Source organism: Bufo bufo, chromosome 3 (genome assembly GCF_905171765.1).
Source record: "Bufo bufo chromosome 3, aBufBuf1.1, whole genome shotgun sequence".
Lineage (NCBI taxonomy): Eukaryota > Metazoa > Chordata > Amphibia > Anura > Bufonidae > Bufo > Bufo bufo.
In genome coordinates this window covers 452,681,355-452,696,533 of record NC_053391.1, presented here as the reverse complement: position 1 = coordinate 452,696,533, position 15,179 = coordinate 452,681,355, and the positions used below count along the sequence as shown (strand labels likewise).

Sequence of the window (15,179 nt, the reverse complement as noted above, 5' to 3'; positions counted from 1 at the left end):
TCAAATACCAGACTCGATTTTAATTGCCGGCCCGGGTTTTTGGCAGCACCTGGCTGTCCTTAAATAGACAGCTGGGCTCAGCGGCAGGATCTCTGTGTTGGGATCTGAGGCTTGGTGCCAAGTTGGAGGGCTGAGACCCATGGGCCGAGGAAACAGGCCCCCTAAAGCCTGCCGTGGACTGCTGGAGGCAGAACTGATATCAAGGTGACTTGTCTTATATGAACTTTTCAATTTGTGTGAAGTAACACCAAGATGTACTTTCCATTGTGTGTGAAGTAAACACCAAGACTGCAAAGTAACGCATTGTTTTGTGAATTTGCCTCAAGTGTGAATAAACACAGAAGTTTTGCATTAAGAACTTGTGTTTTGCCTCTGTACTGCGTCCGCTTACCCTATCTACCAGAGCGAAACCCCACACCTTGCAGAATTTTAATTCCCCGGTGAATCAAGTGGGTAAGCTGCAGGGTAATGAGGATGCCCTGTCACGAGCATCCTGTTTTTGTGCAAGTGTTCACTAGAGATGGCCTTGCAGTTCCGTCGTTTCACGGCGAACTTTGCTCGTTCGTGATTCGCCGAACAAACGCACATATGGCGATATTCGGACGCGCCATATTTTTTTGCATAGTGCAGAACTTTGACCAATGACACATCCATGGGTAAATATTTCTCCCAGAAGGGCATCCCTGAACTATATGGCCACATTCAGCGGCAAGTTAATATATCTCTGGCACACAGTGTCGGTGCCAAGATACATCTGACCACAGACACGTGGTCTAGCAAACACGGGCAGGGAAGGTACATAACTTTTACTGCCCACTGGGTGAACCTTCTGATGGCCGTCAAGCATGTAACCCGTGGCCCCGTGTGGATTTGGTGTTAAAGCCACGAATTGCATGCAGGCCTGCCTCTTCTTCTCCTCCTACTCAATCCTCCGTCTCCTCCTCAGCTGACTCCTCATTTTCCACTGCTACCGCTTCTTCCGCTGCACCCCCCAAGCTGCCTAGAAACTATTCGACGTGCCAGGTAAGATGTTGCCATGCTGTGCTGCGGCTGTTGTGCCTGGAAGCCAAGAGCCACACCGTTCCTGCACTGCTTTCAGCTCTGTGGTCACAGGCCGATCAGTGGCTAACCCCGCTCAATTTGACAGTTGGTAAAGTGTTGTGAGACGACGGTACCAATCTGCTGAGTGTGCTGAAACAGGGCAAAATGACACACGTGCCGTGCATGGCACATGTCCTGAACTTAGTCATGCAGCGACATGTATTTGCACTGCCCTGCAGTAAAATTGATATCCAATGACCGTCTAATGGTCCTTGCCTTATGTATATACATAAACACCAATAGTGAACAGCTCACAAAGTGAGTATGAGTGCTAGGCCTACATACCAAATATCAGCACCATGAGGAGAAAAAGGCATAGCATAGCTAGCAATATATATAAACTTTATTAATGTACCAAAAAGAAAATCTGATAAAATACAATGACAAACAATACAATAAGGACGTATTTGGCGCACAGGACCGACTCTGGCCAATAGAGGTGCTCACAGTAAAGAGGACTCACCTGTCCACTTGAATTGTGTGGGTAAAATCTAGAAAAAAACTGGGCACTCTCAGGATGCTGGAACCATCATTGTAATTTAATATATAATAAAATGATATGGTAATCCACTTATTTATTTACAATTACCATATCATTTTATTATATATTAAATTACAATGATGGTTCCAGCATCCTGAGAGTGCCCAGTTTTTTTTCTAGATTTTACAAACAATACATCGGTGGATGAAAGACACACAGGATGGATACAGGGATCACAATCTGGACAATGTACTAGAACAATCAATGAATAGGTCAAAGGAGTACTAAATAGTTAATCAATACCCAAACTGGGAATGTAATACAAAGACCTGATCAAAAGCCGTAAACAAGATACTGGAGCCAGATATAATACATATATATAAAGTGCAAAGTGCAAGATACAATATAAATGGAGAATATAATGGACAATATCACTATTCTGGTATTTATGTGATTGCCTATTATACCGTTCATTATATTGTCCATTTACATTGTATCTTGCACTTTGCACTTTATATATATGTATTATATCTGGCTCCAGTATCTTGTTTACGGCTTTTGATCAGGTCTTTGTATTACATTCCCAGTTTGGGCATTGATTAACTATTTAGTACTCCTTTGACCTATTCATTAATTGTTCTAGTACATTGTCCAGATTGTGATCCCTGTATCCATCCTGTGTGTCTTTCATCCACCATTGTATTGTTTGTCATTGTATTTAATCTCATTTTCTTTTTGGTACATTAATAAAGTTTATATATATTGCTAGCTGTGCTATGCCTATTTCTCCCCTTGGTGTTGGCTTATGTATATAGAGTGGCATAAAAAGCCCTTTATTTCAGGTGAATGCCTAATTTTTGGGGCCTGTACTGGCCGACAGTTACATATTATGGTGGCGTATAATCCATATTCACCATAAGGACCTTCTAATGTCACAGGGTCATGTGATTGTGCCCCCCACCCCGTACTGTGCCCCTCACCCAGTACTGTGCTCCCTTATACCCTGCATTGTGCCCTCTTACCACACCCTGTGCAGTGCCCCTAGTCATTACCTGTACGTCATTACCTGTACTGTGCCCTCCTATACCCTTTTATCCCATCATGGTATGGTGGTGTTATCCGGTCACTGTACAGAAGTGTTTTCCGGTCAATGTATAGGAATGGTATCCAATAACTGCACACGCCATCCTTTTTTAGACCTGGCATGAGCGGGAAAAATATGCAGATTGCGGTGCTAAGGACCTTTGCGCCACAATCTGTGTCAGAAATATGTCTTAGGCTCCATTCACACGTCCCTAATTATGGGTCCGCATCCGTTCCGCAAATTGCGGAACAGGTGCAGACCCATTTATTCTCTATGGGGACGGAATGGATGCAGACAGCACACAGTGTGCTGTCCGCATCCGCATTTCCGGAGCGCGTCGCCGATCTTCCGGTTCACAGCTCTGGAAAAAAATAGAACATGTCATATTCTTGTCCGCAATTGCGGACAAGAATAGGCATTTCTATGGGGGTGCCGGCCGGGTGTATTGCGGATCCGCAATGCACTACGGACATGTGAGTGGACCCTAACATAGACGGATTTCTATATAATAAATGACCACCTAATTGTATTTTTATTCGGGGGTAGGGCTAATATCTTTATATTATATAGATTCTAGTGTATTATACTGTGCCCTGTATTTTCCAGTAGAAAATGATCCTTGGGAAACACAGTCTTTATCCCTGACCACCAGGAACAGGTAGCGCTCTGTCAGTACATGGCGGCCTTCGCGTCCGTTCTCCATACAGATCCATGGTAGAAAACGTATGCATTTTTTTAAATGGACTCTGCAGGATACAAAAACGTGGAGTGCTGCACATTTGTATACATCAAACCAATAGGAAATAAACTTTCTCTAGGCTCCAGAAGGGCACATTTTTGAGACGCATAAAAATGGCCCCTGATTAAAATACATATTTTTTGTGGGCATTTTTGCTAATGATCCCCCTCTTGTACATCACTGTCCATGTTGTGGGACAATTTGTGTACTCATAGTTTGTATTTGGCGGCTGCAAATATGACCTGAAGGTTTTTCAGGTTTGCCTGCTATTTAAGGCAATGGGCGCGATGCGAACGCGCGGTTCGCGAACATTTGATCGTCCCTGTCGATGTTTGTCCATCACTAGTGTTCACCCCCACAGGTTTGAACAGAGGGGGGGGTATGTGAGATAGTAACAGGCCTCAAATATGAAGGAAGGTATGCGTTTCCTAGAATGGTGCAGGAAACCTATTAGAGGAGATGCATATCAAGGTTTGCTGTGGTTCACCTGAGATGTGCCACCAAGGTGCCCGGCCTTGGTGGAGTGAAAGCCAGTACCTAATGTGTCCACTGAGATAGATAGTGGACGCTGTTGGTACTTAGTATATATGATATCAGCTAATCCGGGCCTGGCTTTTATTGGGAATAAGCAATGAGCTGGGTGTGTGCTTATTCCCCCTAGTCCACTCCAGGTTTCACTGGTGGCCTATGTCCACGGTTGTGATTTAAAAAGTCAGCAGCAAGAAGCAGGGTGTGTCTATATGAGTGAGAGGCTTACAGATCACAGAGCGCAAGGTGTGTGTGAAGCAACACTGGCCTGAGGACAGTTCTAAGAGTGAGACCCAAACCTGTATCACTCTATTCTTGTGTTACGGACTGATTACCCGACCCGGCTGTGATCCTGCCGTACTGCACTGTAAGTTGGCTGGAACTATCAATAAACCAGATTGAAGTGACTTTGTTGTGTCCCTGCCTTTCTTTAACACTGGTCGTTGGAGCTGACGGCTTTACAATATGCAATATTTTCCCATACTGGTTTCATATTTACCAGTGATGACACTTTTTCTGCTACTCATCCCAGGTTTTTTTTTTTTTTTAAATCATGTAATCACCAATTAAGATTGTCATTTTGATTCAATATTTTGGGTATATGATGGCTCACTCTTTTATTAGGATTTATATTAGGATTATATCTGATATAGTAATGATACTAATGCAAAATGGCAGCACCACATATAGAAAGGCAGATAAAGCGGAAGAGGTACAAGTCCAATGGAACTAGACCAATGTCCAATAGTAAAAAAGTAAATAGACAGCACACTCAAAAGTAAAAGTGAAAAAATATTTATTCACTCATGTGGACACGACATTTCAGCTCAATACTAGAGCCTTTCTCAAGGATTGAGAAAGGCTCTAGCATTAAGCCGAAACGTTGTGTCTACATGAGTGAATAAATATTTTTTCACTTTTACTTTTGAGTGTGCTGTCTATTTACTTTTCGATATAGTAAGGAGTTACCTACTGAATAAGAGAAAATTCAGAAAACTGCCGATAAATGAAGCACAGTATATAAGGTATACATCAATTCCTGATTTACAGTAGAACTTGAAGCTAAGGGATCAACTCTACATGGAAAGTTCATAAGCCACAAAATGTGCATCATGTAGCAGTAATACATTTCTATACATTTACAAACTGCTTATTGTTTCAAAGTACATGAATTAAGCATTAACGTTTTAAAATATTCAAGCCTGCCCTAAAATGCAATTTCAATTTGTCTAAAGCATTGGTTTGTGGAATATGCGAGCAGATAAAACCTAATGGAATCATTTGCTGATGCTAGTTCAGCATCTGTAAATGAAGTATGAACCAGATAAATATCACCTCGACACTACAGCAAATCATGGGACTCTGTTACAGGAGAACACAGCTGTTCCAGGCAATAATTTCCTGACAGAAATGTAATGTTAGCGTGTGTAATTGAGTTTGATATATCAGCCCCTCTGGGGATCTACACGTACCTTTTCTATTTTTTAACAAGAGCAAATACATAAAACATCATCCATATTTAACAGATGCATAAATATTATTTTGCATATGTCCTTGTGGTTTCTTTTTTAGGATACCTTAACACATTCATATAAAGTCATATGAAAATAATATAATGCAATAAGGTTCAAATTGGAAATAAATCAGGCATGTTTCATTGTCATTTGGCACAACTATTTGTGAAACAATGTTTAACCAGTGCTTTTGCCATAGAAATAAATGCGATGAGAAAATCTGTGTAATATGTCCGTCATTAATGTCAAATGGGTATTTCTGGGATGTAAGATGTCAACCCCTAGGAAAATCTATTAGCGTGTAATGTGTAGAGGTCTGAAAAGGGACTCTGGCAATCAACAGAACAAAGTAATCAACACAGCAATTTCCATTGAAAGAAGACCTGAAAGACAAATACTAGCATTCCTCATGAAATAACAATTCTGGAGCATCATTACTTATGAATTTATGTTATGTCATTCCTACTGTACTTGTTAATACTCCTTAAAACATTGACAACTTTGTGTTTCCGGTTGGGGGTGTCCCCAGGAACACTCTGACACTGTCCAATTAATGCTGAATATTCCAGACTGTGAAGGGGCGCACCCCTTTGACAACGACAATGGTGAAACTCAGTTGTCAATTTACCAAAATATATTTAAAATATTTTCAAAAATATTCAGGAGAAATAACAGAGGAAAAAGAATACTGCACAGATCTAGAAAAAATGGTCCAGAATTCATGGGGAATGCAAATGCAAACAGACATGTCAGGAGAGCTGGCAGATCATCTTTAAAGATGGATGAGCCTACTACTGTAGGAAAGAGACCTTGGCACTTCAGAGAGTTCCATGTTACATACTTCTGCTGAATATAGAGGTACCAGGGTTAGGCCACTGCCAGTCACACATTAATAGCTTATCATCAGGATAATTAACCCCTTAGTGATCAGCCTGTTTTTAGCCTTACTGACCAAGCGTTTTTCTTCCTTTTTTCATCGTCGCGGTTCAAGAGCTATAACTTTTTTATTTTTCCATCTATATAGCTATATAAGGGCTTGTTTTTTTGCGGGAAAAGTCTTAGTTTTTAATGGCACCATTTTGGCTTACACATATCTTTCTGATTAACTTTTATTAACTCTTTCAGGGAGGGAGTTGGGAAACACAGTAATTGTCACGGGGAGCCGGCGGCGCACTCTACCTTCGCAGTACCGCCGGCATTCCGTGCACATAGCGGAGCGAGGACACGGGCGGCGTCCTCGTCTCCATGGGGACCAGGGGGCGGGGAGGATCCGGCCGCGCATGCCTCATCTGCGTGGCCGGCGTCCTCTGTCCCCTAGACAAAAAGCAGCAGGAGAGCTGAGTGCCGATAATGATGATCAGTGCTCGGCTATGTCGGGCTGTGTTATGCGGGTGACGTGATGCTGGCCACGTCATGTGACTCACCAGTCTGCGCTATTTAAACAGGCAGCCTGCTGGCCACAGGTTGCCTGTGATTGGTCTTTCTAACTTCACCAGCGTTTCTATTGTTACATTGCTATTGTGTTTGGACCTCGGCTTTGTTTCTGACCTCGACCTTGTTACCTTCTTGGAATTGACGTGACCTCTCGGCTTCTGAATTTGTGTTGACCTTGCCATTGTATTTTCCCTTGTGTACCTGCGTGACCTCCTGCTTTTGACCTTTGCTTCCCTGACTCTGTTACATGTTACTCTAGCACTCTTTAGGCCCCTGCACGTATCAAAGCTAGGGACGGTTGCCAAGTTGTACGCCGTCAGTTAGGACGGGCCGTGCAAGTAGGTAGGGAGGAGATCAGGGTTGCACTTTTCCTATGCCTACGTGACAGTAATTCTGCCACTGCGTTTTTACGTTATAAATTTTACGACGTTCATTTTTTGGTATAAATGACAATATACCATATTTTTCGCCCCATAAGACGCACTTTTTCCCCCAAAAAATGGGGGGGAAATGCCCCTGTGTCTTATGGGGCGAATGCTGACAGTTTAACATCGCAGTTTGCGATGTACGAGCGAGCGGGGGAGGGACTGGGAGGAGGAGCTGGAGGCCGGCAATTGCCACTCCAGTGCTGCACAAATATAAAATGTGTTATTCAATTAAAAGTTATTAAACATGCCCCCCAACTCCTAATAGTACCGTACATCCTAATAGCTTCTGTACAATGCCGGCAGGCAGGCCGAACGGGCGGCAGCGTAACTCCCTGATGTCACGTGCCTGCGCCGCCTACTTTATGAATGAAGCAGGCGGCGCAGGCAAGTGACGTCAGTGAGTGATGCGCCGGCCGCCCGGCCTGCCTGCCGGTATTGTACAAAAGCTATTAGAATGTATGGTACTATTAGGAGTGAGGGGGCATGTGTAATCATTTTTAATTGAATAAGACATTTTATATTTGTATACTGGGGCGGCGGCGGGGGGGGGGTCTGTGGATAACATCCGTGGATGGCACAGTTAAGGGATGGGGGTCTGTGGATGGCGCTGTTATGGGCGGGGGGGGTCTGTGGATGGCACTGTTATGGGGTGGGGGGTCTGTGGATGACACATATATAACAGTGCCATCCACAGATCCCCCTGTAACAGTGCCAGCCACAGATCCCCCCTGTAACAGTGTCCGTCATCCACAGATCCCCCTGTAACAGTGTCCGTCTTCCACAGATCCCCCCATAACAGTGTCCGTCATCCACAGATCCCCCCATAACAGTGTCCATCATCCACAGATCCCCCCATAACAGTGTCCGTCATCCACAGATCCCCCCATAGCAGTGTCCGTCATCCACAGATCCCCCCATAACAGTGTCCGTCATCCACAGATCCCCCAATACCAGTGTCCGTCATCCACAGATCCCCAGTAATAGTGCCATCCACAGACCACCATTAGTTCCAAACCCACCAAAAGCACACCTTTTGGTTAAAAATATTTTTTTTCTTATTTTCCTCCCCAAAAACCTAGGTGCGTCTTATGGGCCGGTGCGTCTTATAGGGCGAAAAATACGGTATTTATTCTCTGGGTCAGTAAAATGACAGTGTTACCAAATACATATAGGTTTTTTTATGTTTTACAACTTTTTTTCAATAAAACCCCTTTTTTAAAAGGAAAAAAGTTTTTTTCATCGCTCCTTCCCATGATCCATAACTTTTTTATTTTTCCTTCTATGAAGTTGTGTAAGGGCTTGATTTTTGTGGAACAACTAGTATTTTTCAGTGGTATCATTTTGAAGTAAATTACACTTTTTGATCGCTTGTTATTAAGTTTATTTGGTGGCAACTAAGAATAAATTAGCAATTCTGTCGTTTTTATTTTATTTACGGCGTTCACCATAGGGGATAATTTACATGATATTTATGTAGTCCGGGTTGTTACGGATGCAGAAATACCAAATATATGGGGAGATTTTTTATTTTTTTTTGCAATTTTCAATGAAAAATAAGCATTTTTAATGGAATTTTTTTATTTAATAAATGTGTTTTTTTTCCCATTTTTTTTTACCACTTAATAGTCCTACAAGAGTACTATAACAGACAGTGTTTTGATTGCTTTAAAATGCAATGCACTATCCCTATAGTGCATTGCATTTTAATGGCAATGCCATTCTGACATTGACCAGCAGGCTGCACCAGAGAGGCTCAGCCTGCTGGAAATTACTCATGGCTGGTCTGAGGCCTACATGAGACCCCAGCCTGCATTTACACACATCGGCACCCCGCGATCGCATTTGCGGGGTGCCGATGGGAGACAGAGGGAGTCCGATCCATCTGTCGCCACTTCTTCTTTTACTGTTGCATGCACATTGGTATATAGGCCTATTATAAATTCATGACCTACTCTAATAAAACTTGATCATATTTTAAGTGATATTTGAGGGATTGTAAGACAATATACGCCAAAAAACGTAATACTCTAAATGTAATACTGGATTCTAGCATCTTAGAATACTTAAAGGGGTTGCCTGGCTTCAGAGTTGAACCTGGAAATATCCTTTTCTTCCCCTACTGAGCATCCCTGATATGAGCATCGGAGCATTTCAGGAATCGCGCAGGGCAAAGGCATTTTCTGGAGATCCGGGGAAAGCTAGGCAGAGGCTTCCACCTAGCAGTGAGTCTGGTGACATCACCGGTACTAATGGGCAGGCTTTACCTTGCTGTAAAACGGCTAGGGCTGCGCTAAAGTCTGCCCATCAAAGCCTCTGCCTAGCAGTATAATAAATATAAACAAAAAAGCCCTCGCCCTGCGTGATCCAGCGCAAGCCAAGGGAGAGCATCGGAGCACGAAATGCTCCGATGCTCATGTTCAGGGGGGGCCGGAAGGGTGAAAATGTGGTTACATCCGTGTTCAGCTCTGAACCCAGACAACCCCTTTAAAGGGTTTCTGTCATGACAAATAATGTTATGTAGCTGACTGACATTAGTGATGTGCTAATGTCAGCAGTACATAACAGTGTGCTTTATAACTCCCTGCCTGCCGCCGTTCTCTTAAAATAAAGACTTTTAAAATATGCTAATTATCCTCTAGGTGCTATTAGGGCGTTGCTTCAGCACCTAGAGGCTCGGTCTACGCACCCTTTAGAGCGCCCAGTTCCAGTTGATTGGCTTTCGAGTTCTCCTCAGTGTCCCGTAAAATCCACGCCAGCGCAGTCCCGTTTAGTATTTGGCGCAGGCGCAGTGAGTGAAGGACACGCTCCTGCTGCCAGCTTCCTCACTGCGCCTGCGCCAAATACTACAATGGACGGCGGAGTCGCAGGATTTACGGAACACTGAGGAGAACGCGAAAGTCTATCAACTGGACCTGGACCTGCCAAAGGGTGCGTAGACCGAGCCTCTAGGTGCTGAAGCAACGCCCTAATAGCACCTAGAGGCTCATTAACATATTTTAGAAGTCTTTATTTTAAGAGAATGGCGGCAGGCAGGGAGTTATAAAGCATGCTGTTATGTTCTGCTGACATTAGCGCATTGATAATGTCAGTCAGCTACATAACGTTATTTCTCATGACAGAAACCCCTTAAAGCTTCATTTAGTTCAAGGGGACTAAAAAAGTATGTATCTTGAATCTGGCCATATGCAAAACAGTTGTTTCACCTCATTGGCCACATTTACTAAGCAAAACATGCCAAAGTTCAGTTACAATTTTTACAGATCAAAATGTACTATATAGTGTGGACAACATTTATTATATCATTTCGCTTTTTTACACTTTACCGTATTTAAAAGTTTCTAGAAAAGGAGTGTGTCTTAGAAACATAAACAAATATATCAAAATCATTGCATGAGGTAGACCAGCATGCTTGTCTGATTGGGTATGAGTAGGGATGAGTAAATAGACTGTAAACTAATCAGGTTCATCCCGAGTTTTGTGGATCAAAATCAGAATTTTTGGCGATCTGATTCTGAATTTTGGACAGAGAGAGAGAGAGAGAGAAATGAATAAAAATGTTAAAAAACTAAGAAACAAGAGAAAAAAATGGAGTCCTAGGAGACTGCAAAGCGTCATACACAAATTTTCAGGCTAACTGGAGCACTTTTGACTCGAGTCAAAATTTTGAGTGACTCACTCATCTCTAGGTATAAGTGATTACAACTATAAAGAATTTACTGTAAGAAAGTTAAGTACGCATTAGTCTGTTTCTTTCATGCAACAAGGTACGATATGCATAGTGCCTCCTGTTTTGTAAATGTCTTATGTTTAACATTTCAAGCTTTTAGATTACATTACATGATATAATGCAGAAGTAAGGTCTAGGATAGATGAGCAATCATATCACTTATGATATGCAGTAAGATTAGAATTATTAAAATAGAAATCAAGACAGTTAAGACTCCATATTGTAGTTGGTTTTCATGTCTCGCAATAGTTTGTTTTCCCTCCTTGAGAAAGTAAAACAAAGGCACTGAATGGCAAGATGCTGAATGATAAAATTAATGTGCAGTTCAGCTTGAAAAGGTAAAAAGTAAAAGAAAACAGAGGGAATTGTTACTGACTGAACCAGAAATAGAATTAATGCTAAGAACAGAAGATATGAAGGATAAATAGAGAATGATCCACGTGCATGGAGATGGAGTGAAAGGTTCCATGACTCCATGCAGGGATAATTAAGACATGAAGTTGTAATGAAGAATAAGGCACCAGGGGATTGAGTTACCTCTAGAGATGAGTAAATCAATTCTAAAATTTGGAAATTCAATTTTTTTTAGAGTTCAGATTTAGATTCTAATAAGCCCAATTTTATGTGATTTTATTTGAGGGAGAGAGTTTTCCAGGAATTTGAGACTTTATTCAGATCCGAATCAAATCGGGCATGAATTTAATGTTAAAAAAATTGCTCATCTCTAGCTACTTCCTATAGTTTAGTCATACAATAAAGATCTTATGCATTTTCTCAAGTCACATATCATGGAAGTAGTATCGGACATAATATATCCACTGTGCAGGAAATGTACAGTATTATACACTCACTAAAACCATTTTAAACATTGATGCACTGGGGTCTACTAAAGTAAGAGCTGCTCTTCTTGAGCTGTTTTCTGCACTGGCTCCCTCTATGATGTATCGTACAGATTCCATAATAGGGTGTATGGACAAAAGTTCTACTCATGAGACAACCTCTCGTGGTTTAGATATTCGGAGCCTGTTTATAAACCATATTTTCACTTTGTTTCAGTTTAAGTAAATATGCATTGCACTTTTATTGATAGCTGATTAAACATAATTCTCAAAATCAATGCAACTATGTTTAAATGGTGAAAACAAAACATTTTAAACACACTTCATTAATTCTAACTAAATTACTACAGTGCCTTCATTAAAATACTGCTGATGACTGCAAAATTTCCTCAGCGTTTTGCTTTGATGCACATTTTGCAGCAAAACAAAAACAGAAGCTTTGAAGTGCAAAAGTTAGAGCAGTTTTTTAAAGTAGCGCCAAATGACCTTGAACAAATCATTTCATCTTAACTTGCTTTGAAGGCAATGAATCATATAGGCATGTTGCTTTTAAAAGCTGCTTTGTAGTCCTTTACCGCATATTAAAACAATGTTGTGATATTTTACTACAATTTAGTTGATTAGCATTGCTAATTTGAAAAACATTTTCTGAAAACATGCACAAATCAGTATCATTATTTGTTAAAGGGCCCTTGCACATGCTGCAATATTGGTACTGTAAGTACGGTATTGTCGAGATCCATAATACACTGCAGACAATCTGCTATGGATCTGCGCTGTACCTTTTAATGTTTTTAATTGAAATATATAATTAAATTGTGCCTCCATATTATGGACACATATAAAATGTGTGCCAAGTTCATTGCTTCTCTTTAAAGAGTGACTGCACTTTTTACACAATTTAATGGAAAATGGTGTAATTAGCAAATTTCTAAATCACTTTATTTTAAAAAAAAAAGTGTGTCTTCACTGCCTGACCCTGTCAGGAGCTAATTAGCATGAAATAAAAAAAAGCTCATTTTTAAGCAAAGAGGTCACCTATCGAAATAGGACCAAGATCATTACAATGTACTGACAAGTATGTATTTTGTATGTAAGATGGATTCATATGAATGTATCTGGTGATAGATTCCCTTTAAAGTATCCTTATTAAATTTTACATTCATTTTGACTTGGTTGAATGTAGAACAAATATCTCCTATTGCCACGTGGAAACTAGCATAAAGCAGGCTAGACACGACATCATGGTAAATGGATTTGTCTTTATTCTAATTATGGCAGGCAAACCTTAATAGACTTTGCAGCTCAGCTCATTAACATTGGTGTTACACTGGTTCCACATTTTATGTCCAAGGACACACAATTAAGTTAACAGTTCTTCAAACATCAGCTTGTTGATGGTTTCAACAATGGAAGGAGATAATTAAGGTGAGAATGAAGCAACATAACAAAGACACAAGCTTAAAAGCCAATGTTAATCAAAGGTAAAGCTTATATTTCAATTTCCTGGAGTTTGTGAGATGTAGGACAGCTCGGACATCTCACAGACAAGCGTTGTCATTTGACACAACTCATCATAATATCGCAATCTATTGTAATTTAACCACTTCCGGACACAACCAATTTTGGTGGTTTCTGTTTCTCACCTTGTTTTTCTAATTTTTCATCGGCAAATGAGGGCTTGCCTTTATGTGACACATATTCTTAAAGGGAACCTGTCACCGGGATTTTGTGTATAGAGCTGAGGACATGAGCTGCTAGATGGCCGTTAGCACATCCGCAATACCCAGTCCCCATAGCTCTGTGTGCTTTTATTGTGTCAAAAAAACTATTTGATACATATGCAAATTAACCTGAGATGAGTCCTGTCCCTGACTCATCTCACATACAGGACTCATCTTAGGTTAATTTGCATATGTATCAAATCGTATTTTTTTACACCATAAAAGCACACAGAGCTATAGGGACTGGGTATTGCGGATGTGCTAGCGGCCATCTAGCAACCCATGTCCTCAGCTCTATACACTAAATCCCGGTGACAGGTTCCCTTTAATGACAATGTTTAATGTACCATATAAGAAAGTCGCTGGGTAGTAGACAGAGCAAAACTGCTGGTTCTTAGCAGATCAGTCTTGCATGCGAATTGTAAAAAGCATCAACCGGGTGCTATTTTGGGCCTCTTTGGATGTCCTAATTAAAGTGTGTTTTCGCCCTATAAGACGCACCGGCCTATAAGACGCACCTAGGTTTTTGAGGAGGAAAATAAGAAAAAAAATGTTTTAACCAAAAGGTCTGCTTTTGGTGGGTTTTGAGCTAATGGTGGTCTGTGCATGACACTATTATGGGGGATCTGTGGATGACACACTTTCATGTTGGGTTCTGTGGATGACACTGTTATGGGGAGCGGCATCTGTGGATGGCACTGCTATGGGGTGGGGGATCTGTGGATGACCTTGTTATGGGGTCGGGGATCTGTTGATGGCATTGTTATGGGGTAGGGGATCTGTGGATGACACTGCTATATATGTGTCATCCACAGATCCCCCTCATAACAGTGTCCCCTAATACACCGACCCTCTGCTCACCGAAGTATTTCTAGACCGTAATCCTTAACCTGCTAATACGTTTAACTAAAGCTGCGCTCTCCCCTGTTCCCCTGTATGCCCTGTATCAGTAAAGCACTTAATAACAAGCTTCCATAGCAGTGGAAGTGAGTGACTTTACTGCTGCCGTCCGCTCTGCCTGCTATGGAAGCTTGCTCGTAAGTGCTGTACTGATACAGGGGATACAGGGGAACAGGGGAGAGCACAGCGTTAGTTAAACTTAATAACAGGTTAAGGATTACCGTCTAGAAATACTGCGGTAAGCGGCGTGGCCTGGTGTAAGAGTACAGTGACACCGCTCCCCGCCGCAAGTTCCAGACTCCAGCCCCTCCTCTCTCCCCGCTCATACATCGCAGGTTGAGATGCTGCAGCATCGCAGACTGCGATGTGAAATGGAAGCATTCGCCCTATAAGACGCAGGGGCATTTCCCCCCCACTTTTTTGGGGGAAAAGTGCGTCTTATGAGGCAAAAAATACGGTATGTGCAAAATAAAATAAAACTGTCAAGGACTTTTAATGACCTCTTAGGACAATATTATAGGGAAAATATAGTAAAAAAATAAGTGTAAAAAAATAAGTATAAAAAAATACAATAAAATAGAAATAATAGAAAAAAAATTAAATACCTATGATAATCAAAACAAGTGTTGAGCAAATTGAGCTTTGGATCAGGAATCCGAAGTCGATTTGTTCAAACACTT

General features: G+C 41.4%; 1 protein-coding gene across 1 annotated transcript in view; it reads right to left on the bottom strand.

The window, feature by feature from the left end:
* GABRA5 (gamma-aminobutyric acid type A receptor subunit alpha5) overlaps window positions 1–15,179 on the bottom strand; it is a 271,577-nt gene that overhangs the window by 241,513 nt on the left and 14,885 nt on the right. The window lies entirely within an intron of this gene.